Consider the following 25,129-nt stretch of genomic DNA (forward strand, 5'->3'; position numbering starts at 1 on the left):
TTATTGGTTATTGCCACTTTTTTTTGAAAAATAATACTTGAACATAATTTATTTTATTAACTACTTTCCGAATAGTATTGAATTCAAAATTATGTTGTAGGTATAATTGCATTTAGATTATCTCGAATTCTCGAAGATGCAGGCTTTTAAATATATAGAGTTTTAAGACCTAAAGGTATACCTATTATATCTATATTATATTATAATTTTATTTACAATTTTAGAGAGTAAATTTTTTTCTTATTATTAAATAGGTTAAAAGCCCTAATTTGATAAGCACACTGTAATTTTATGGATGTCAACTAAAATACGTTAAAGACGAGTTATATATTATATAAAAAAGTAGTCTTGTTCGTGTCATCATTTCCTTGGTCCCTTAGATGTATACATGCAGACAATGCATATTATTGTGAAGATTTATAATCCGGATTTGTCCAAAACAAACGGACATTACAAAAAAAATTAGTAAGAAAATGCGAACGACCGTTAATGGAGCGCGACTGATGATCGAAAAAAATCTATAAACGGCAGCAGTAATAACGATGACGGAAGGTCGTCAACACCGCCGTAAAACTACAGCCATCACGCGTGAGTCGCCCTTTCCTGCTATAGTAACAGCAGGCTGCCGTTTCTGTCGATCGGTCAACATTTAAATTTTTTCCCTTAAGTTTTTATGTTATTTTTTCAACATTTTGTTTTAATTATAAGACGACAAAACGTGCACGATTTTGATGTCTCAAAATTTTTTATCTCTTTCTTTAACACTCCGCATACACGTCATCGCCTCCTGAAAGTACACCGACCCCGCCGTGCCATGGTGTTCTATACAACAACTACGTGCCTAACACAAATCAATACACTCACACTACAAATATTATGCATTTTGAATATTATATTATGTTATTATTCGATACGTCATTGAAGACAGAAAAAATTATATTCTATAACTATATGTTTACGAAATGGGTCTCAAGTTCTGAAACTCGTGTATATTATAGTTGATAATAATAAAATATAAATAGTGGTTCGAAAAAGGATAGATTAATTTCAAATAAATACCTACTACAATTCTGTATAAAATTTAAAAATTTGATTTTTTTTGTAAATAATGCATAATATACTAGATATAGGTAGACATAGTAATTATTACTCGTAATTTGATGTATTTTACTCATGAATTTTAAAACTCATGATTATTATATATAGGTATTTAATTTTGTGTATAGAAAAGTGTATAACAAATTGTAGAACATCATTAAATTAAAAAAATATGGTAGTTTAAAAAAAAAAAACATTATATTTAGACATTCAACTTAATAAACAAGACAGTTTCAGACCCTAAGAGGTCTACGGGATTGGTAAGTTGGGGTCTCGAAAAAAAAGGTAGTAGGGGAAGGCGGGGCAGAACTGTACTACTAACTTCTAAGCACTGTAGAACCTAAAAAATTTTAAGAATTTGAAATTGGACCGAGTAATTAAATTAAAAATATTGTTAGCTAGGTCAGGTTTAAATTTAATATTCAAGTATTTTTAAAGTTTTTAACGTTGACTTAAAAAAAATCCAAATTTTGAAAGTACTTAAAAATACGATTTTGCCCCACAGGTAAACCGTATTAGTCTTGGAACAAGATCGTATGATAGTTTTATGATCTAAAATAGTAAAAATATAATCGGTGATGCAAAATATCCCTGTTAAAAAATGTTTAATAACACAAATTATTGTTGAAAAATTAATTTTTTATAAAATAATTATGACTTCCATTAACCTATTATATACAAGTATCAGGGGCGTCCACACGCAGTGGTGAGGGGGGATATAGAGTAGAGATTTATTTTAGGTACTGTTATAGCGATTTTCATGTTTAAATGATATTTAGTTTTGATAAATATTTCTATTTTAAAATCATTATCATTGTGGGCAGCTTTCATAATGGCATACGTTTTTGCCCCACTGCAGTAGGTGGCTTTAAATTAACAGTAATTAAGTAAAAATTAAAAACAATATTACTCCAAATTATACTATTAAATAATCTGTACTTATTTTTTCGTAATTTATAACGATTTTTGTACAAATCAAAAAAAATTAAGTTTGAAAATTTTTAATTATGATATGTGAAGAAAAAACCGTATTTAATATTTTGTATTAATATTTTATAATAATAGGAATTTGAGCGGGAATTTATTAGAATTGAAGTACATTTTTGTCAATAACAAAAAAATACGGTCATGGATAAATAAACATCAATAATTTTTTTTTCTATCTTGACTCAATGTTCAGAAAACCTTACCTTACCATACGGTTTAGCCTCTAGTAAGGAACTAACCCGCATTCCCCTACGTTTATCTCATTTCTTTAATATCTAATCATCTTTGTCAGAAGTCAAAATTTTAAAATTATGGTACGTATAAAATATATTGTATAAATGGTATAAATTAAAAAAAAAAAAAATTCTATTATTAGAATTAAATTAAATTATATTAGGTATGTGTTTACTATAATATTATGTTCTCGATAAAAAATTTAAACTAAAAATTGATAAAAAATATTTTGCACGACTTCTAAAAGTGGGTTTATATCTCAGACCCAACTTACCGCTGTAAAAATGTAAAAAAATTATTGCGGACCCATTTATCTAGCCCCAAAGTCTAAATAAAATTAGTTAACAATTTAATGTTTATTATACCAAATCAATAGCAAATAATATTGTGATAATTATTTAAACAATATACCTATATCTAAAACATGCCAATAGTAATATAAATTATATATTTCAAACGTAACGTAATAGTTATTTTTCGTTTTAATTATAAGAGTTAATATTATGTGTATAATATAGATAGTACACTTTTATAATACTTAGATGTTTATCAAATCTTGTAATACGTTAAAACTGTATTACTAAATTACAGTTAAAATGTTAACGGAATACATGTCTTGATATATTTATAAAACACTAAGGCAGGATGATAAAAATAATTTATTTTTCACACGGTTATTTTTTAATACAGTTTAAGGTTTAGACATTCGATGATTTTTTATTTAAAAAATTTTTTTTTACTGTAGTAACAATACTAACTATACTTAATTATGCTACACTGTATACATACCTAAGTATATTAACTAAATTTATAATATATAATACACCGATACTATTAACTATACTAACACTTACACCGCATAATACACTTCTAGGTAAAATTGATTAATTTTTATTAAAATTATAATTAAGTGTAATTGTTCTTACATTACCTATACCTATACTTATTCTTACATAGGTAGATAGTATGCTTTTTTATCATAATTTCATTGATATTTTAGCTATATATATATATTAGCACTAACGAATATTGAATCATTCCTATTATTAATAGTTTGTATAGTATAGAACAGGGGCGGACAAACGGTCGATCGCGGACAATTTCAAAGTTGATCATGTTAGAATTTCTTTTTAGGAACACGCGCCCTATATGTTTCTTAATTATAGACTATAGTTATTCAATAATAAAGAAAATTGTCTATGGAAGTCGATTCTCAAAGGTGAAGTACAGTAAAATACGTTCCCTAATTGGTTTTACTACATCTGGTGCAGGAATTATTTAGTTTATTAATCAGTAATCACGCTCAAAACTATTAAATGACTAAATATTAATGTAGTCAATAATTTCCTAATATATTTTTTTCATAATATTTTATAAAAAATAGAATTAATCTGCATTTAGTACACGCGTAAATATTTGGATAAATGAAATTTACGTGTTTCTATGTTTGTCTTTACATTCTGAATAGAATTTACTTAGATCTTACTTTTACTATTATTATTTCTAGCTAGGACCACACGGAATTGGTTTATTATTATTCTTCATTGACACACGCGCTTTGGGCACAAGGTGAATGAACACTATTGTTGTCCGATAGTAACACTATACACATACACAGTGTTCATTTAATGGACAAAAAAACACTGTTTAAAATATTTTGCAGCTGAATACAATGGAAAATTCATCTTCTTCGACCTGTCTTCAAGGCTTCTACTTTAGAATAGACAAAAATTAATTCAAGGTGCACTTTTTATGTTATGTAATACGTAGGTAGTTAAAAAATTATAATCTCATTTTAATATTAAATTAGGTCATGATATAGATTAAAAACCTAAATAAATTTTATTATAAAAACTGAACAATTTTGATTAAATTATACACGGATAATATACCTACTTCCTTCATAAGCAAAACAGAAAAAAATGAAGTGAAAAAGTAAAGCCAAAAGTCTATAATGTAAAACTGAGTACATAGGTATTAGATATTTTAAAGCAATAATAATTAGGACCAAAATGTCTTAATTGGTTCCGAGAATCACCGAAATTTTTTACCTATGGAGGGGAATAAAAAACGCCCGTACAAGTCTAATTGTTTTTATTTACATATCTACTAGTGATTTAAAGGACACATTAGACAAATAGAATGATCCTAGTTAGATTCCAAGTACCTACTAGGGTCTAATTGCAGGTACTACACAAGTTGGGTCCGGAATTATTTTAAGGAAGTAACAAAGCATCTTAAGTAAAAAACAATACACAATACAAACGAAAAATATTAAAAATATTGACATTGACGGACACTTGTCATTTTTCTAAATTTTTATAACCCGCTTTTAACGATTTTAGCAATTACTTTTTTTAGTATTTTCCGAAATATGACATATGAAATAGGTCAGTGCCTAATTATAATCAAAGAAAACATAATATACCATTAGAATTAGTACTACTATAGCTCTAACCCATTAGAGCATTCTAATTTAGTGTTTAATTTATAATATTGATATACATATACCTATGTACATATAATCTGAACATTTCACATTTTTCGTATAAATATTGAAAGATAACATTGTAAGAGTTATAAATAGAAAATATAGAAAATGTTATTACAGTGTAATACTCACCAAAAGAACTAGTGTATGTAATAGGTACTTAAGAGAAACCCAATTTGTGTAGTATCTGTAAAAAACTAAGACTTTACTAGTTTAGTTATAAAGGGTTTAAAAATTTAGTACTTATTTTAAGTATTATAAAGTGGCATTTAAATTATCCTTATGCCTTAAATCAAATTTATAATTTATTTCATACATTTTTTAAGGAAACTAATTCAGGTGCAAGTTACATAAAATATCTGGAAACAAATTCAATATTAATTTTTAGTGATGAAAAACAATTCGAATGCAGCTGATATATAAATCATCTAATTTGATAATGATTCAGAATAATTATTGTCGTTAGAAGATATAATGTAATAGTATAATATTAAGATTCTTAAAATTTAAATATAAGTAAATCCGCTTCAAAAAAATGTTGATCTATATTTTTTGGAATTTTATAAAAACAATTTTCATATTATTATGATAACATTTAACAGAACAACTAGTGTAATATTATACACGCAGCTGACAACAAAATTATTGTTAAAGTATTTTTAAAAATTAAATAGTTTTACAGACAAGAGTAATACCTACATAAAAATTTATCTTAAAATAGTTAAAACATAGGTTAATACAAATTAAATAATAAATGCTATAAAAAAATTGACTATTTTTTTTTATCTCAGTCATAAATAAACGGTATTTTACAGGCATTAATAATTGAATCGGGTACCTATAAAATATAGAATATCGAATATATTTTAAGTATTTAGTAATCAATATTTTTAGTAAGCTATTGAGTTGGGTATGTTTTTATAGTATTAAATTTGCATACTTCTATCATCCCAGTTAACGTTAATTATTTGGAGCTATAAACTGAAGTTATTTCCCAATGACGTTATACTGCCAAATGAAAATAGTACATGTTGTTATAATCAGAACGATTGTTATTTTCACACACATAAAAGCGGTTTTGGGAAATAATGAATCTTTAACCCTTAAGGATTAAAGAAATATATTTTACTTGATAAATGTGTAAATTTTTTTTTAGATATTATAATACCTAGTGCCATTTATTTATTATTAAGTATTCCGAAATCCTAAACAGTTATAATTTGTAGTAGATACTTATTAACATTTCTGAACAATTTATTGCATTTTCAATACAATAAAAGAAATTTCTATTTGAAAACATGTTTTATATAAATAAATGACACGCTTAAAGCTGTGTCTTTATATCTTAAAGCTCATATTATAGTGATTATACTATATAACAATTATAAGAATATTAAAATAATAGTAATACCTAGTACTAATAGTATGAATGATAGAGTACAATATAAGAATGGCTATTATATGAAATGAATACATAGGTGATAGGTAGGTATTAGGTACCTAACTGTTTACTACAAGAACTAACATACTAACATGCTTTTTAAATACAATATTATTATTATTGATTATAGGTGAACGTGCAAAGACAATACCTATACATTTTATTTTTGGAAGTTGTTGAATTTCGAATTACAAGGTAAATGATACATTTACGGTTTACCTACCTAAATTCGATGATATTACATCAATTATGGCTATTTTAGTTTAACAAACTTCAATTTTACTACAAATAATAATAATAAAAAAGATTTTACATTGTTTACAAAAGATCGCAATAAATATTAAATATTTAAATATTTACTAATTGGAAATTGTTGATGTTTAATTAGAATATACTATATAGTGATACTGATGCCTATACTAAAAACTATTCATTTAATAATTTAGCTTTTCACCCATCAATAAACTAATTACCATATAGTTTTCAAATAAAAAATTAGAAAACACGTAGGTATGTAGGTATAAGATAAAAAACATAGAATTCCTTCTTTTACACTATTTATCATTATATTATAAAGTAGTTGCTTTAAGATATTAAACTAAATTCTGTTTTAAAACAACGAATTTCAATATATTTTGGTTATAATTGGTACGTAAATAATACATACCTTGCTCGTAAGATAAGTATAAGATAAAAAATAAGTACAGGTGTAGTGTATCAATTTAAAATTGTATAGGTAAATAGCTTAATTATAACAATATATATTTTGAGATGGTATTTAATTTCTAAACTTAAATATATTTTCAATTTATACGTTAATTTAACTAATTCGTAACATTATAAAATTATAATAAATAAATCCCCCGTATTCAATTTATAACCTTTGTGTAAAAAGTTAAACACACATTCTTTTATGACATGGAACTTAAATAAAAAAAACCTATAAAATTATGATCTATGACAACGATGAACCTACTTATCTAATAATATTTTAATAGTAATGTAATTTTATTTTAAATATAACATGTAAACTAATTGCAAAATATTGTATTTGTCTAACTGTATAGGTACCTACATCACATCAAACTTCAAATTATTACACATCGAATATTCACACACATGTTTATCGCCTACTGATTAAACACTCACTTTGAATAACCAATCATAATTATTCTGTTATATTATATACCTATAATAATTACATAAGGATAAGGTATATAAAATATTTTTATAACACTGCATTATTAAATTTTCCCTTTTCAATTATTGTGTACCTAATACGTTTTTACAAACATCTAATAAAGAACTGAATACTTTTGTCATATAATTATGTAAGGTTATGATGACAGAAAAAAATTAATTATTAAAAACTAATTGATTTAATACAGGTACGAATTAATAAAGGATGAGTAACGAGGTGTTCAATGTTGGTGCTATTATAAATATTGAGATTTAAGTCTTAAGATAACAAAAAAATTATCTTTCTAGCGTATGAGTAAATATTTTAAAATTTTACCAAATTTAAGAAATTTGCTTAGATATTTACAGTCAACCAATTATTTACCTTATTAAATATATATACATATATTATACATATTTACATTTGTAATGATAGGAAACAATTTTTGTAATATTATATTTACTGAAGATACCAAATGATACTATTTAATCGAGAACTTAATGAAATAAAATAAACACCACATTTAGAGTAGGTAACTACCTAAGTACTAAAATTTACACTGAAGTGGATTGTTATAGAATAATTTATAATTTAATTTTAATAATATTACTAGCCTATATCATGATTTATTTTAAATGAAAACTGCAGGGTGGGTTATTATGTTTGAAATCCGATTATCGGTGTATTATTACATATTAGTCATTCCATGGGCTGCCGATGACGCAATATCGGCTTTCTAGTTTTCATATATAGGGTATAATGTACAAAAATAAACGACACTACTTAATTTTTCTTATATTATGAAATAAAAAAGTCAATATTTCATTTATAATATAGTAAATATCTACTGGTTTTACAGCTAGATGTTTATGTTATGTTTAAAGTTAATGTATTTGTTTGTTTTATAAAATACAAGTGCCGAATTTTGGTAGTCATATGACTATACTCTAATTATACTACCAGATATTGGAAGTATATAGGGACCTACAATAATACCTATTTAAAAATAAATTAGCATACCAAACGTATAATAATAATTTAAGTATCCTCTTCTCAAATAAAACTAAATCAAATATGACAATGCGTGATACAAATACAGTTGATAATTTCTTGATAATTTAATAATTTCAAAAAATTGTATTCTCTTATAGGTACTTAGTAACCATAGTTTTTAAATAAAAAAAAAAAAAAAAATGACAAAATACGATGTCAAGAATTCATGATTATAAGTTTTGTTAATATAACATAATTTAACTACAAAATTGCATAACCGTTTGATACATAAATTATTGATTAAAATTATTTAAAAATTAATAATCTACTCATCTGTTGTTTATATTATATTATATAATTGATGTAAGTATATTATTATATAAAACCACTTAAGAGTCGAAAGAATGTCTATCAAGACCGATGTTTAATGTTTTAAAATCGTCTTATTACGTTTGTATGACCATTGACCAAGCAAAATATACATCTTAATGTAGGCACATTAATAATAAATAAAAATGTTTCAAGTGTATAGTACTTATATTTATTGATCAACAAAAAACTTTAATATTTTTTTAAATAGTACATTTTAGAAATAAATCTAAGTTATTTGTTTCTATTAACTATGAGCATAATATCAATAACATGATATATTATATTATGAATATGGGGTATACTGGGTATAGATAGGTACTACGGTAAATAATAATCAAATGTCTAGAATTATAAATTAAATTTTTTTAGTAATGATTCAATGATTGCAATAAACTATATCAACAAAATAATAACTCGAACATAATTTATATCTCTACTCTTTTGTACCAACATAATATTATTATCGCGGTAAATACTGTAGGTAGCGTATTATACTAGTTTACGTTATTTACATGGTTTTTAAATTTTTATCATTAGACATATCACATTTTCAAGGTAAAGTGCTTGGTAATTGATTTGTAATTAAAATAAACAAATGGCGTGTATGAAGAACGCGTAATAATAAAATATTCAAAATATAAACGTCAATATTTCATCATAAAAGTACCTAGTCAGTTTCCAAGAAAAACAACAATATAGGAACGCCTAAAAATAATCTACATAATATAATGATTATTTTTTGATTGCTATTCATAGGCATATACTATATTATCAACTCTATTATTTTATATTTTTATACAGATTAGTAAAATGTGTATTGACGTAGGTAATGTATAAATTAAATATATCGTAATGTATTAACAACACCACGACAACGATCGAATATTAATGTGCGGAAAGGCAACAGGAATTCGAGAGTACAACCGTATCAAAACATCGTTACATTTTATAAAAAATAAAAAAATGATTATTTAGTATTTACCTTCAGCACTCGGATACTAGAAAAGACATCCCTCTAATCCGTATCACCACGACTATGATAGGTGTATAAAATCCAAATTTGAACGAGGCACTAACGCGCGGCACATAGGTACACACACACGGAACTCCGCAGATGGGTTAAGCATGCATTTTTGATTTAACACGACACATATTTTTTGAAAAGAACTTCGAAATTAATAATATATTACACAGACTCCTGTATGTGAAAAACTAAAACAAAATATAAACACAAATGTATCGGCTAATATACTGACGTCGCGTGGCTATTTTAGATTAGATATAATAATATATGACAACACAGAAACTCGCACACCGGCACGGAGCACGCGCACTAACGGAAGAACGGCGTTCGACTGAAGCCGGTGCAGTGTGCACGCCGCGGCAACGTTCCGTGACTGATGGTAGGCGGGTGGTCGGACAGTCAAGCGGTCGGCTGTTTTGTAACGAACATTTTGGCCTCTCTTATTAGTTATTACTTATTTATTACCTACCTAGGTAGTATCTACCACGGTTGTAGTCGATGATTTTACGTTTTACCGTGCATCTATTCCTACCTCCAATCTACATGTCTTCAATCCGGACAACAATAAGTAATAATATCAACAATACGTGTTTTTGTAATGGACGTTATACTATTATAGACGCGTAGTAGTAGTAGAAATAGGATTAAATAGTATAGGTCGGTCATCTGTGCTAATATTTTACACGTTATGTTCGGGGCGCTTCGTCTATTTATTATTTATTATGGTTATACAAAAGCGGATAAAAACTAAAATAAAAATAATTATATTGTAAGTGCCATTTGTCTGGCTTAAAAATTATTACACTTTTTTATCAGCTACTAAACAAAAAAATAAAGTATCATTGAAATAAAAATGTGTTCCCCTCTTGTATCAGTTTCTGCATACATAAATAATATTATTTACAACGACCTACGCCGACCATCAGATTTTCATATAATATTTCACTAAATGTATAATACTGTAATATGTATATTATTATTTATTGTATACTTAAAAATTGTTATTATGACTTATACGAAACAGAACATTCTTTCAACAGCGAAAAAGTGTGGATTTATACATTCAACAATAATAACATGTAATTACGGTCAATGCTTAAATACACAGTTAATTGTAGGCAAATTAATGAACTTAGATTTTTAGTTTATTTTATGTAGTGAAGGCTACATCACACTACATAAATTCAGGATTTGCATAGTAATTTTTAAAAGAAAATTTGTATATAATTACACATCATAATATTGTTATTTAATTAGTAGTATTTTTATTGTCGCGTTCGTAAACTGATATAAAAAAAAATTGTTATTTTTATTTTTTAGCTAACATAAAATAAATTTAAATAACAATTTGATTTAAATAATATGTCCACTAATTTATTTTATGTAATGATAATTGTATTTTTAAAAAACTTAAATTAACAAAAAAAAAAAAATCAGAACTAAAAAGTATACGGAAATAAATTAATAATTAGGTATCTTAAAGTTTTAGGTGATCTCCTATAACTTGAGGTCCTATACTACCATATAGGTGCTATCTATTATACTAAGACGGAATATTAAGGATCGATAATTATTAGTCCAATGGAAAATAGTAGATATTATAAACTTTTTCACTAGTTTCGTGTAAATAATATTACAATATCTTGAAATCATATTTTATCACTATACGTATATTACTAATTTATTGCGTTATTATATCGATCGAATTACAAGTATAAGTATTTATCATGGGGTTTCATGAAAAGTGAAATGATTAAGGTAGGTATATTTTATTATATATTATATACGGGTAATATATACTAATAACGAATATGGAATGTAGAGTAATAATATTACGTCGGTATGGAATTTTGATCCATGAATACACGTCATTATTGCCGAATAACCATTGACGTCATTGCGTCTCGGGAATTCGGGTGAAAAAAAACCGTTAAAACTTCCTACCCTATGGAGCGTGGGTATACAGGACAGGTGATGTATTCAGGCAGTTGGATAATAGCGGCGCTTGGAATAATAACACAACGAGAGAATAAGCGATGAGTGCACCAGACCAATGACGCCACAACGACGACGACGATGACGACAGTGAACAATTATTTATATTTTATACGACTATATTATAAAAAATATAAAATACAGTGTGTTCCATAAAGATTTAAAAATTTAAGCATTAAGCGATAAAAAATTAAAATATCCATTTCTCCATTTTAAATTAATAAAATATTTTCATATTGTATATTATATCCCATATTATGATAGGTAGGTACATCATAATATTATTATCATTATATTGTGGCGTATGTATAGGCATACAGAGTGATCAAAAATATTATTTATAACTATTATTATTAGTTTTTTATTTGGGTACCAATTTATATATTAGTCTCGTGTGGAGCGGAAAGCACTGTATATGTAAACACTAAACATAACATGTTTTCTTGAAATATATCATAGGTGATAGGTCATTACGAAAATTTATAATTAGGTATACAACAGGTTTATATTCACGACATTTTTAAAAATATTATCATAGTAGTAGTAGTAACTAGTAGTTAATAGTTATACATTTATCTCAAAGTAAGTTTAGGTCTTTAGCTTCGTAAATGCTATAAAATATTAATATTATCGTAAGCTATAATATTATATACATGTTACAGAATCAAAATACAGCAAAGGTGACCTAAGTTATAACGTATAATGAAAAATGTAATAACGCGATTATTGTTAACGTTCATCGCACATTGAATGTCATTGATAACCGTTTTAATGGCATTTAATTCCATTAGTTTAGCTATTATATTTATATTATTACAGGACATTTGCAATGAATTAAGTTATTTTTTTATCAATTTTATGTTCAACTTTCAGTTGATGTGAGGCTCGTGGGTGAAGAGAAAATCGAGAATTTTAAACAGTGAATCGATGCCATGTTACTATATAAATAATGATATACAATCAAAGTATTGGAATTGATTCTGTACTAACTATTACCTAGTTAACGTATATTTTAAACGATTTTGAAATAGGTGTAGTGTAAGTACCTGGTGTATATAAATAGGTACCTACGCGCCGTTAATTTCGATGTCGTGCACTCGTGCAGCAGCTTATTCAACGGTAATATCGAAATGATTAGTCAATAAATAATAAAATATTCGTAGACGGTATTTAAAATCGTTGACCCAAAAATGCATCGCGAGTATACGCTGTCGGTCAGTCTCAAAGCAGTCGTCGAAAACCGGGCGGTGGCGCGACGGACGTGGAGTAAATAATTATTGGCGGCGTCCGTTTTCTTCCAAGACCGATCAAATGAAAACATCGCGGTTATCATCAAGTGACCTGCAGTACCGAACTATAAATATGGAACGAACGTAGGATCAAACATTTGATTCTCTATATAATATATTCATTGCAGATTATAATGATTAACTGAATGGTAAGTGTGGTAACTGGTTTAATATGTCTTGGGCGAGATTGAATTCTACTTTCTGATGGATGCAAATTCGTAGTATGGTACCTACTTATGAACACTATAGTTACTCCTTATTCCTTACAAACCACAAGACTGTAAGACTTACTACCATAATGCTTAATTTTTTTTCTGAAATAATGGTTCACGTTATTACAATGGAGTGTGAAGTTGTGTAAACTCGGATTTTCATTACACTGTGTCGTCACTATTGTCTAGTGTCCCATTTCTGTGTATTATTTAAAAATATGTTTCAAAATATTGGTAATAAATTAATTATAAATATATATTCTCAACACTATAATATGACATATAGTGTGGTGACCAGAATTTTAGTAGGTAGGGTCGAAGGGGGTTAGGTTACCTCGACCGCAGTATACAATTCTGAGACCTCAGACCATATTGTATACAATATGGTATACTCGTGACTCGGTAGTGGGTAACCACTATAATTATCTGTGGATACTGGATAGCCGTCATTTGTTTTCTGTGTTCGATATTTGTCGCATCCGTAATTTGTTCTCCAAGTCCATCACCGATGTTTATTCATTGTGTGCCGTATTGTCGTTCGATTTTCGATAAAACCGTTTTCGCGTGGTTGTGCGTATTAATCAAATAACTGTGATGTGTAGTACAACAAAATTCCAGCAGGACGAGTCTAGTACGTATTATATGATGATTTTTAACTTGCGCAACTGTACAGAAATTATTCCAAATTTTCAATTCGAACCTGGAGAATACCATTTCACAGTCTATTAACTTCTTCATATAATCAAACATATGCTAACTCATTCGATAATCACTATTACATAGGTACCGTTTTTATTGATGTATGATATAGCCAAACTTTTTCTCAATGTTAATCAAGGCTTATGTGAAAACTCAAAATTATCAGTACACTCTGAAATTACCTCGGAAATTACCAATTTGATGTAATAATTTAATTTATTTCTAACAGAAAAACCTTTGTTAAAATAAATTATGACTTGTTTGTTTTTGAGCCCCTAGCGGCCTAACAATTAGATCTTCAATATTTGGCTTTACTTTGTTTAATGTCTACTTATATCTGACACTACTGACTAAATAGTACATTTTGCTTATCATATAGGCTATGTTGAATCCAGACAATTTTTCTGTGGGGGGGGGCTCACTTTCTTTCATTGCGAATATTGATACATTTTATGAATTATACCTATAATTAGTTATTACAATTTACAATTTAGATATTTCAAACTTAGATACAACTATAAAACAAATTATTTATTTTTTAATTTTAATATTAATCTTAGGTCGTCACATATTATAAATTGTATTATTATTATTTATTACAATTCAGAAATTATAAGTATTGAAAAAATCACAAAATCAATTAGAAGTTTATTAATTATTTGCTAATATTCTTAAATGTTGTTATATTACCTATATTAGCTTCAAGAAGTTCAGATACGGAATTTCCACCAATATTTTTTTTATTCAACTTATACAGTCTTTATCATATTCAGAAATTGATAAATAATCACATAATTGTTCAATCCATTTTTCTAATGCATTTGATAACGTATTTACTATAATTTTCAAATATTTTAGTAGTTTTAGATTATATATCGTAATCCAGCCGTCATCATAAATTGTAATTCATAATAATTATTTTTGGTTATCCTATAACTGCTATAATTTTGGGAAAGTCAGTAGATAGGTAGTACCTATACTGCCAATACGGTATAAAAACATTGATACATATAAATTATATTTTATTGAACATCATTAGGTGCGGTAATCGTAACGACTAACGATTAATGTGTATTTGTGCATAAATAGGTATATTTTGTTGAACGGAGCGGTACAGGTTTGAGCACAAATACCAAAAAGACAACTTGTTTGCGCAGTTACCTTTTAGTTACCCTTTACAGTTTTCCAATACTTGTAAATATTTAATTTGGTCTATTTCACTTTATGTATATTTTGTTCATAAGTTGATATGATGTTAAAATGAATCAGTTGACTCCTTACGGCGATAATTAATGAACTATTTGTTATAATTGATGTTATTTTTAATTTTATTACCGATTGTATTTCAATAGTATTTTTATTACCCAATATATGTAGGGATTTGGAGTGTAAAATTGTTGATTAAAATGTCTAAGAAATTCTTCTACACAGTGTGTAGTTCGAGATTCGTCTTTAGGATGTCCTGCCCATAACATATACATAGAATTACATTTTGAATTAGGAAGTATACATGTTTCAAGAACGTAATCGGAAAGTGATAAATCTAACGTTAGAGAAACTGATTTAAACTTTTATTTGTACTCTTTATCGATGATTATCAGTGCCCACATCGTTAGATAGATAAAATTCAATTATTCTCGTGTGCGAAAACCAGCTATAGATAATAATATCATAATGAGCTCAAACGAGTTCTGATTTCTGAAAAATTATAGATTGTGGGCAAACCAGTTGCAGCCGTTGAAAGATGTATTTGTCAGGGGGTTCGAAAAAATTTCAGAGTTGAATTTTCCCTCCCTAAAGTATACCTAGATTCAGTATCTACTGCATACAGCAATAATCTACAATAAATCTCATAACATAAATGTAATAACAGTTAATTTACAAAATCATTGAAATATTTTAACATCTTGATTCAATAATTTGAAAATATTAATGAATTCCTTACATATTATTAGCTATAATGTAAGCGTTTTGTTTAATCTACGTCATAACTCATAACAATATACTCCACCCTCATTAAATTTTAAACAATATACCAAACACTTGGAAAATAGAAATATTTAATTATCTGAACTCCAAACTATATACAATATTAACTATTAAGGTATTAATCTTTTAGTCATTACTCCATTACAGTTAATATTAATTTTATTTATTGCAGTTATTAGAATGAAACATGTACATATTTATCGAGGACGGCTCGGCAAGGTAAGACGCACAACTTATATTATTCGCATATCCATATAGGAATAAACAGTTATACATTATAATATTAATTATGCATATGATTCAACGACCGTTATTGGCATTGGTTATAGTTAATAATTGATTGTATTTACATGTGTTATATTATATGGTTTGTGTAATGCCTAGAAATAAATTTGAAAACCAAAAATTAAACCTTGATAAAATAGTCGTATCATTAGGTACAACTTTTAAAATTATAAACAATAATAACAATACAATATGAAATGATGAAGTATATTATTTTAAATTATCATAATTTTATAAGATGTAATTTATACACGTATTGACGTATTATAATAATATACAACGTCTGTATGAAAAAACAGAATAAGTTTGTAAAATCTAAGTTAAACATAGGTAAAATCACAAAAATTGTTGCGTTATGCTCCGTCTATTTTTTTTTTTGTAATAATAAATAGCGGCCAGCGGGTAGGTAAAATAAATTATACAGAGAATGTATAGGTATATTATATTATAAAATATAATTTAGTAAATTTATATTTAAGCATAAGAAAGGGTGATATCACTGAGTGTGCTTAGAAATCACCCTACTTATATATACAAACGTTTATACGTAAATACGTATTACTGGAACCTTTATAGACAACCTCCTACTACGTACCCGTTTTAATAAACTAAAAAGGCTTCCTTGTAGACACTACATTAACATACATATTGTTATTTACCACAATAATTACAAATGTTCAAAAAACTATCTACCTATACTATATTATAATAATATGATATACGTATAGTAGGTAAATATAAGTAATAGGTATACTATTGAACTAGTGTATAGTTTGAAATCGTCATTTGTTTTAGTGATATTATAATAATTATAATATTAATATTTAAAAATTATTTACATCTGTAGTCTCTATAGACTGCATGTATATGTGTATAATACTATAGTAGAATAATAATATATATAGTTTAATTACTATTGTAGATATCTATTTAAATTTATTATAGTATTCGCCATTCGGATATATTTATTGAAAACGTATTCAATTTTAGAGTGTACATATTTTTAAGTCAAATAAGATAAGACACGCAGAGGTTGTGACTTGTGAAAAGAATCACTATTATAAATTATTATTATGAGTCGATGATAATCTTATATTTTTATTTGAATTGGATATTTTGTTTTCAAACTTCGAGTTTTACCTATAAACGAATATATATAATATATAAACATATATATATATATATAAATATATATATGTTGGTTGTATTAAAAAGCGTAACACTTACAACGGACATCGAATGGATTATTTATTTCAACCTATAGTTTTGCAGCGTACCTGCGTATCGTGGTTAACAATTATTGACCTACCTAATTAATTTTATAAGAAAATCTCTTGGTTAAATTAATCGAAACATAAGATTGAAGATTTTATTTCATATAATGATATTAGATTGGTTGAAGACGGTTGTATTTTTTTTTCGTTTATAGGTTCAGCGAATGAAAGACGAAAACTACTTACTAGGTTGACACAAATCTGGAAAATCCCTTTTATACGCTGCACATTAGAAAAATGCGCACGCTTATACACATTGATACAACCATAAATTACACTGAAAACGGTAGACACTTGTAACACTGTTATCGTTCTCATTGGACTATTTAATATTGGTAGGTATGATATAATTTGACAGTGAAGATAAAGTGTTAAGAGTTAAGATGTTTGTATTATGTTAATATATCAAATAGGTACACAAGTTCATTGTACATTTATATAATATTTGATTAAAATATCAATTATAATAAATAAAAATACTATATTAAGTGATTCTTTAATTGAACAACACTTATTATTTCAAAATCTATTAATGGTTCATATTAAATACTATAATATAAAATAGTATTAACTTATAAAAATCGGTGTTTTATGTAGATAAAATAATTTTACCAGAAATTATTTACAAATTTTTACGAAGATCATACTTATATAAGTTCTAAACCTATAATATACCTTATAATAATATTCTTAAATTAAGTTTTAAGTTACCATATTGCTATAGTTACAATTGCCTGGTGTAATAATGGCTTCAAGGGAATTAGTAATAGAGCAACCACTATTAGACACCTTGACAGTTATTATTTTTTGAAAAAAAGTGATTTTAAAAACGGGAACTTTACGCAAAACCAGTTTTTGACTAAATACATTTTTTTATATACCTAGTTATAAGTTATAACTCAAAAACTAATAACATTGTAAATACTTGAAATTTTCACCAAATGTTTATATTAGTGTTATCTATATTATACACTTGATTTTTCAAAATATTTTAGCTTTTTTTTAGACTATTTATAGACAACTGAAATTTTTGAATTTTCTAAGTATTTTTTTTTTAAGAGTCGATAAAAAATTTTGGGTGCCCAAAAAAACTTGAAAATTTAATACAACGTTTCTTATAAGTTGTTCTTATTGTATTAAAAAAAAAATCAAAATCATAAGTAGCCATTTTTTTAAATAAGCGTTTAAAGATCAAGTTTTTACGAAATATGTCAAAATCGCGAAAATTATAAACAATTTTGTAGTTAAAAATGTATAACATTTTTCGTATTTATATCTAAGGTTAAAAAATTCTACACTAAGATTTTCTTCAAATAGCTATAGAGAAAACTCGAAGCCTCATTATAAGAAAAATGTCATAAGTGTTTGAATTTTAAATTTTTACGAAATTGCATAACGATAACGATTTATCCTTAAATGATTTTCAATGTTTATTATTATTTAAAAAGTATAAGTCGTAGATACTTAGAAATGTTACCTATTATTTAGATAGACATTTTTTTTACATAATTTAATTTTCAAAATATTTTGCTTATTAATAATCGTTTTTGTTTAGTTTTTTTTTTTTTATAAATATCGATAAAAATTTTTTGGCTGAGTCAAAATATATGAAAAATTAATACGAAGTCCTTCATAAGTTGGTCTTATAGTGATTCAAAAATTATGAGAAAACATAGGCATAATTTTTTTTTATCAGCGTTTGAAGTTTAAATATTAGCAAAAATTTGTTAAAATCATGAATATTTGCAAATTATTTTATATACTCGTAGTTATAATTCATAAAACTTTTTGTATCAGTAGCTAAGAATTGAAAATTTAATACAAGATTTTCCATAAGTTTTGCTTACAATAATTTTGAAAAAACTTAAATTTTGGGGTGTTCTGGTCATTAAAACATAAACTACCTTTTTCACTACCCACTGGATAATATATCCTAGGCTGACAAATCATCTCCGTTCAGAATTGTTTTTCGTATACAATGATACCTATCTGCTATCATTGGATTCAAATTTAATACATCAATTATAGTGAACTACTATACAGCGAAACGTTACTCACTAGATTAATTTTTATTGCCATTTGTATTTGTATCATTTTAAAAAATTTTAATTCATAAAAAAATTGTCGGAAAATGTGAACATACATACCTACACATAATTTATAAGCCAATTAATAAGTAGTTCAGTGTAATTGGAATCAGGAATATTGTATAAATAGGCAAATTTATAGTAGAAATACAAGTATATTAAACTTGTAAGTTGTAACAAATTACAATCCATTGATACTTAAGAGTAAAAGTGCGTTAACAACTTTAACGTGTATGTATTAATATTCGGGTAATATAATGTTAAATATACTTAAGTTTACATTATGAACGCACCTTTAAACAATAATTGTTATATACTTTTATCTTTAGTACTATCTTCATTATCTTTTTCTTTTTTTCTAATCTATAGAAGTTTATATACAAATTATACAATAATTAATTGTGAATAATTTTATTTATAATTACAATAGCAGTATAACAGATGGGCTGGTAGTCAGAAGTCAGAAGTGCTATACTGAAAAGTATTTTTTAATAACTATATAAAACGTATCTATAATAAATTCAATCGGACTGCTTTAAGAGCCGTTCTTACAGTGTCCTGTTAAATGTCGGTTAAGACTAACCGGTAAAATTCTATCAGTTAACACATAAGAAATTCTGCCAGTTAGCGTTATTAGACACTAACAGGACATTGTAAGAACGGCTCTAAGTGCTTAGACTCCTCAGGAATAGGCATACATAAATATATATTTTATAAATTATTGTAAAATATAAATCCTTCTATAAATTTTATTCATTCTATAAATTGTATGATAACATTATCATTTAAAATATTGAATAATTGTTATGTTACGAATTAGTTTGATAATAGTTTTCAAAGTAAAGCAAACATTTTACAATTCAAAATGTTTCAAGAGATAACGAACATTATTATAACGAATTTCAATATAAGTAACTTAATTCCTATTTAATATTTTAGTATACGCAGCTATATTAATTTTTGATAGACGATAGCATGTTATTGTTTTGTTTGTTCTCTTAGTTTACTAAATCTGGTTTGGTTGAATGGGTGTAAAAGTTCTAAAGCGATTATCGGTTTGTTTATGTTTCGAGCCTTGTTTAGAATTTATTCTTTAGAATTAATTAAATGTTGATTACATAAAAGTTTGAAATTTATAATGGTATACGTTATACTGTGTGATTTCTATTAATAGTAACTATGTTCTAATTTATTCGTTATCACGTTTTGATAAACAAATTTACAACATTGTGAATTCTGAATGTAGACTAATTATCTGCGCGGAGTGTTAAAAAATATATAATATATTTGGAAAAATAAATTATATTAATATTTTAATTGACTTGAAGAAATTATTTATTATGATGGTCATAAAATATTTCTTGTGTACCTATTTAACGTTTTGATAATTATTTTAAATTTTTAAACAATACTCTACGGAACTTAATATAATAGTTTAAATTACGAATTATGCATTAAAAATATATAAGAAACTAATGATGGTTATAACATAGATATGAAGTATTTAAATGTTAACTTGGAGGATCAGTGAAATATATAATCCATGTGTACTTTATTTACATTTATAAAACGTTTCAGAACTAGTTTCATGTTTATATCTGGTTAGTAAATTCAACAATAAATAAATAATTATTCAATTCATGCACAATAACTATTGGTCACGACTAATTTTTACTTTCAATGCAGACGACGCATTATGTGTGTATAATATAATAGTTACGTGTACGTGTGTAAATCATTAACCATAGTAACCAGCTATGACCTTGGAGTCCAATGACAGATGTACATGTGACAAAATGCTGATTTTATATAACACGATTATATTGATGTCATGTTATTTCATGATATTTTATTGTAATAATATTATAATGTGTAACAACTAACTACTGTGTACATACAATGTGTGTGTTCGTCGTTAATCAAAGCAACCCGCCACCATCGCTGCCGATTTACAATTTTGGTGTAAGGTGCTACTACTGGCGTGAACAATATATTATTATTATATTAAACGTTGTGTTTTGATGGAATTTGATTTATAGTTTTGGCTTTTCACGAATTATAGGCCCTGTAGTGGGAGTTTGGAATTACGTTATAATAGGGCATACGCTGGTAAAATAAACGTATACAATACGTATAATCGATAACATATACACCACGGCTTAAAATCATAGAAATACTTACTAAAATATAAAAATACTTTAAATATTTATTTCTTTTTATTTTGTATATACTCTAAGATACAAAAAACAATACCTATACAAATGACGATTACGTCGAGTTGTAAATTATATATCTATTTTTGTATATATTTAAAAAAAAATTATACGCCACTAACTACCAAGTATTATGGTTCTTTTTATATATTGAGTATTGACATTTTATATTTATTATACTATACAAAAATTATACATACATTATTGGCAAAAATATATAAGTCACACAAAGTATAGTTTTTAAAGTTGAGTTGTATTTAACCTCTAATAAGTTGTCTTCTTTTATTTCAGAAAATCGTTGTAACGACAAAGTACACAATTATTTATTTTCAATAAATTTCATATTTTGTTATCTTAATATACCACAAGAATTTTCATTTTATAACATAAGCCTTCTCTAGAGCTTAAGTGTCGGCATACATATAGGGTCAATAACATTTTGATGTTGATGGTTTCATGAATATAATAGTATATACTTCCATATTTAGTCACATATTACGTCTGGGTACTTATAAGTTTGCTATTGTCTGAACTCTGAATAAATTATTATTATTATATTTTTAAATCTATTACTTTAGAAGGTATAAGTACCGTTGTGTTAATTTTTTTTTTTATTTTAAAAAAAAATCCCATCCAAATTATTAATCGGTTAAAATAATTAAATCAAAAAAAAAATATTTTATTTGTTTTTATATTATTAAATTGAACAGAATAAAACATATAAAAATAAAAATGAATTGATTTTATGTATAATTAAACATAATATTCAAGCAGACCATTGTTATGAGATATATTTTATAGGTATAATACTATGTTATTAAATTAATTAATTTAAAAAATCTAGTCGGTAAGTGGGTACCACTCTGCTGTACATTAGGAGGTGGGGTGGACCTCGGACTAGCGTAGGTTACATTTGAATGCAATGATAGGTATCATTGTATACGAAAAACGATTCTGAACGGAGATGATTTGTCAGTCTAGGTTATATTATATTTAAATATTTTCGTATATTCTATTTTGAAACAAATATTTTATTTTTCAATTAGGACGCATTCACAAAAGGCATGGTTAATCAATTTTGACTTAGACTTTAGGTATAAATACAAACAATTTTATGAATTTTGAACTACAAAATAATTTGCAAATATTCATGATTTTGACGAATTTTTGTCAAAATTTGAACTTCAAATGCTAATAAAAAAAATTGTGGCTATGTATTCTTATAATTTTTTAATCACTATAAGAATAACATATGAGGAACTTTGTATAACATTTTCAAGTATTTTGATAGGGCCAAAAAAATTTTATCGACACTTCAAAAAAATTTTTTCAGAAAAATTGAAAATTTCAGTTGTCTATAAATAGCTCAAAAAAACTCAAAATATTTTGAAAATTAAATCATGTAAAGAAAATGCCAATCTAAATAACTGGTAAAATTTTCAAGTATCTACGACTTATACTTTTTGAATAATAACAAATATTTAAAATCGTTTGAGGCTAAACCGTTATTTAACGCGGTTTTGTAAAAATTTAAATTTCAAACACTCATAAAATTTTTTTGCCTGAATCCGGTAGAGTTTTTTTTACAGATATTTGAAGAAAAATTTATGGAGAACCTTGTACTAAATTTTCAAGTTATAAAAGAAAAAAAATTACGATTTTCCAACCATAAATTTACTTACAAATTTTCGCAATTTTGACATATTTCGTATAAATTCGAACTTTAAGCACTTATAAAAAAAAATTGTGACTAACGATTTCGGATTTTTTTTTTATCATTTTAAGAACAACTTATAAGATACCTTGTATTAAATTTTCAAGATTTTCTGGTCAGCCAAAAAATTTTTATCGTTATTTAAAAAAAAAATACTTAGAAAAATTGAAAATTTCAATTGTCTATAAATAGTTCAAAAAAAGTCAAAATTCTTTGAAAATTTAGCTGTGTATGAAGAACGCTAATATAAACATTTGGTGAAAATTTCAAGTATTTACATCGATTAGTTTTTGAGTTATAGCAAAATAAAAAATTCGATTTTGACGAAAACTGGTTTTGCGTAAAAAATCCCGTTTTCCCTCATTTTTTGGGGGTTTTTCTCGATTCATTTAAAAATATTGAAAATTTTTAACTTTTGACCCCCCAAAGTACCAACTAGATTCAATTTCCTTTTCAAAGAGGGGTTGAAGTCAAAAATCGAAGCATTTTTACTGCTCCAAATGTTTTCGACAGACACAAAAAAAACACACATCATTGTAAAATCAATACATTCATCACTCCGTTCAGAATCTAAAAATAATTCAAACTCATTTTTGTTTTATCAAAAATGTTATGAAAAAAATCTTTTTTTATGAATTTATTATGTATAATAAATTCGATGATCGGTAAATGTATGAAATCATTATTAATTGTCAAAAGTTCAGTGTTCATTAATTTTGTTTTTCAATACGTAGATAATAATAGTATATAAGTACCTATATAACATAAGTTTTTGAACTCAACATACATCTACAACAAAATATGTTTAAGCTTATTATGTTAATTCATAGCCTATATGACTGTATAATATTTTGTTTATATATAGTAAACTGAAAGTTAGCCAAATAACAACAAATATGTTGTCATTTTGTCGTTGCTGCAGCAACATGTTGCTTAACTAAATTAATATTACTATTATAATAAAAATGAAAACGCATAAGAAATTAAAAAACAACAGTTGAATGTATTGTGTATTTCATAAGACTTTACTCTTTATCATCTGTATTCTTTAAATAAATTATCATAATAACGATAAAAAAAAAATTAAATTTTTAGTATGAAAAAGTAGTCTTTACATTAGGTACATACTAATATTAAATGTATAATAATACAAATAGCTGGTAGATTATATAATATTATATTTTATTAATATTAGTTGAATGCATTTATATGAGGTGAATATATTTTATATTATTACTTAATAATCATTGATTCTTGTTCGTCATTGACGATTGCTTTTATTGAATTTGGGTTAAGTTCTTGAGTTTCTTGGTATGTCGGACATTCCAATGAAACGTTTGGTATTACGGTGAAGGGTGTCTTTACAGAAGACGCAAAAATATTTAATAGATTTATTAAATTCAGGGTTTTAGGACTTAATACTAAAATCTAATATAATATGGGTGATAAATGATAATATATGTATAATAAATGATATACAATTTGATAATAAATACTATTAAATTAAAAGGGGTTTTAAAAGTTTGTAAGTATTTTTTATTTATTAATAAAT

At 25.9% G+C, this 25,129-nt stretch overlaps 2 protein-coding genes across 5 annotated transcripts in view; one reads left to right on the plus strand and one right to left on the minus strand.

The window, feature by feature from the left end:
- The window catches only part of LOC114119573 (cordon-bleu protein-like 1), a 102,622-nt gene that overhangs the window by 43,738 nt on the left and 33,755 nt on the right, over positions 1–25,129 (minus strand). The window contains exon 1 of one of the 4 annotated variants that reach the window (XM_050197938.1): positions 9,779–10,162. The exons of the other annotated variants lie outside the window; for them this stretch is intronic. The gene's annotated coding sequence lies outside the window, so the exon portion shown is untranslated. Of the gene's footprint in view, positions 1–9,778; positions 10,163–25,129 lie in introns of those variants that run through there. 4 annotated transcript variants of the gene reach the window in all.
- LOC114119591 (cationic amino acid transporter 3) overlaps positions 13,802–25,129 on the plus strand; it is a 137,354-nt gene continuing 126,026 nt past the window's right edge. Inside the window, exons 1-2 of the mRNA XM_050197942.1 lie at positions 13,802–13,947; positions 16,177–16,223. The gene's annotated coding sequence lies outside the window, so the exon portion shown is untranslated. The remainder of the gene's footprint in view (positions 13,948–16,176; positions 16,224–25,129) is intronic.

This window comes from Aphis gossypii, chromosome 1 (genome assembly GCF_020184175.1).
Source record: "Aphis gossypii isolate Hap1 chromosome 1, ASM2018417v2, whole genome shotgun sequence".
Taxonomy (NCBI): Eukaryota; Metazoa; Arthropoda; class Insecta; order Hemiptera; family Aphididae; genus Aphis; species Aphis gossypii.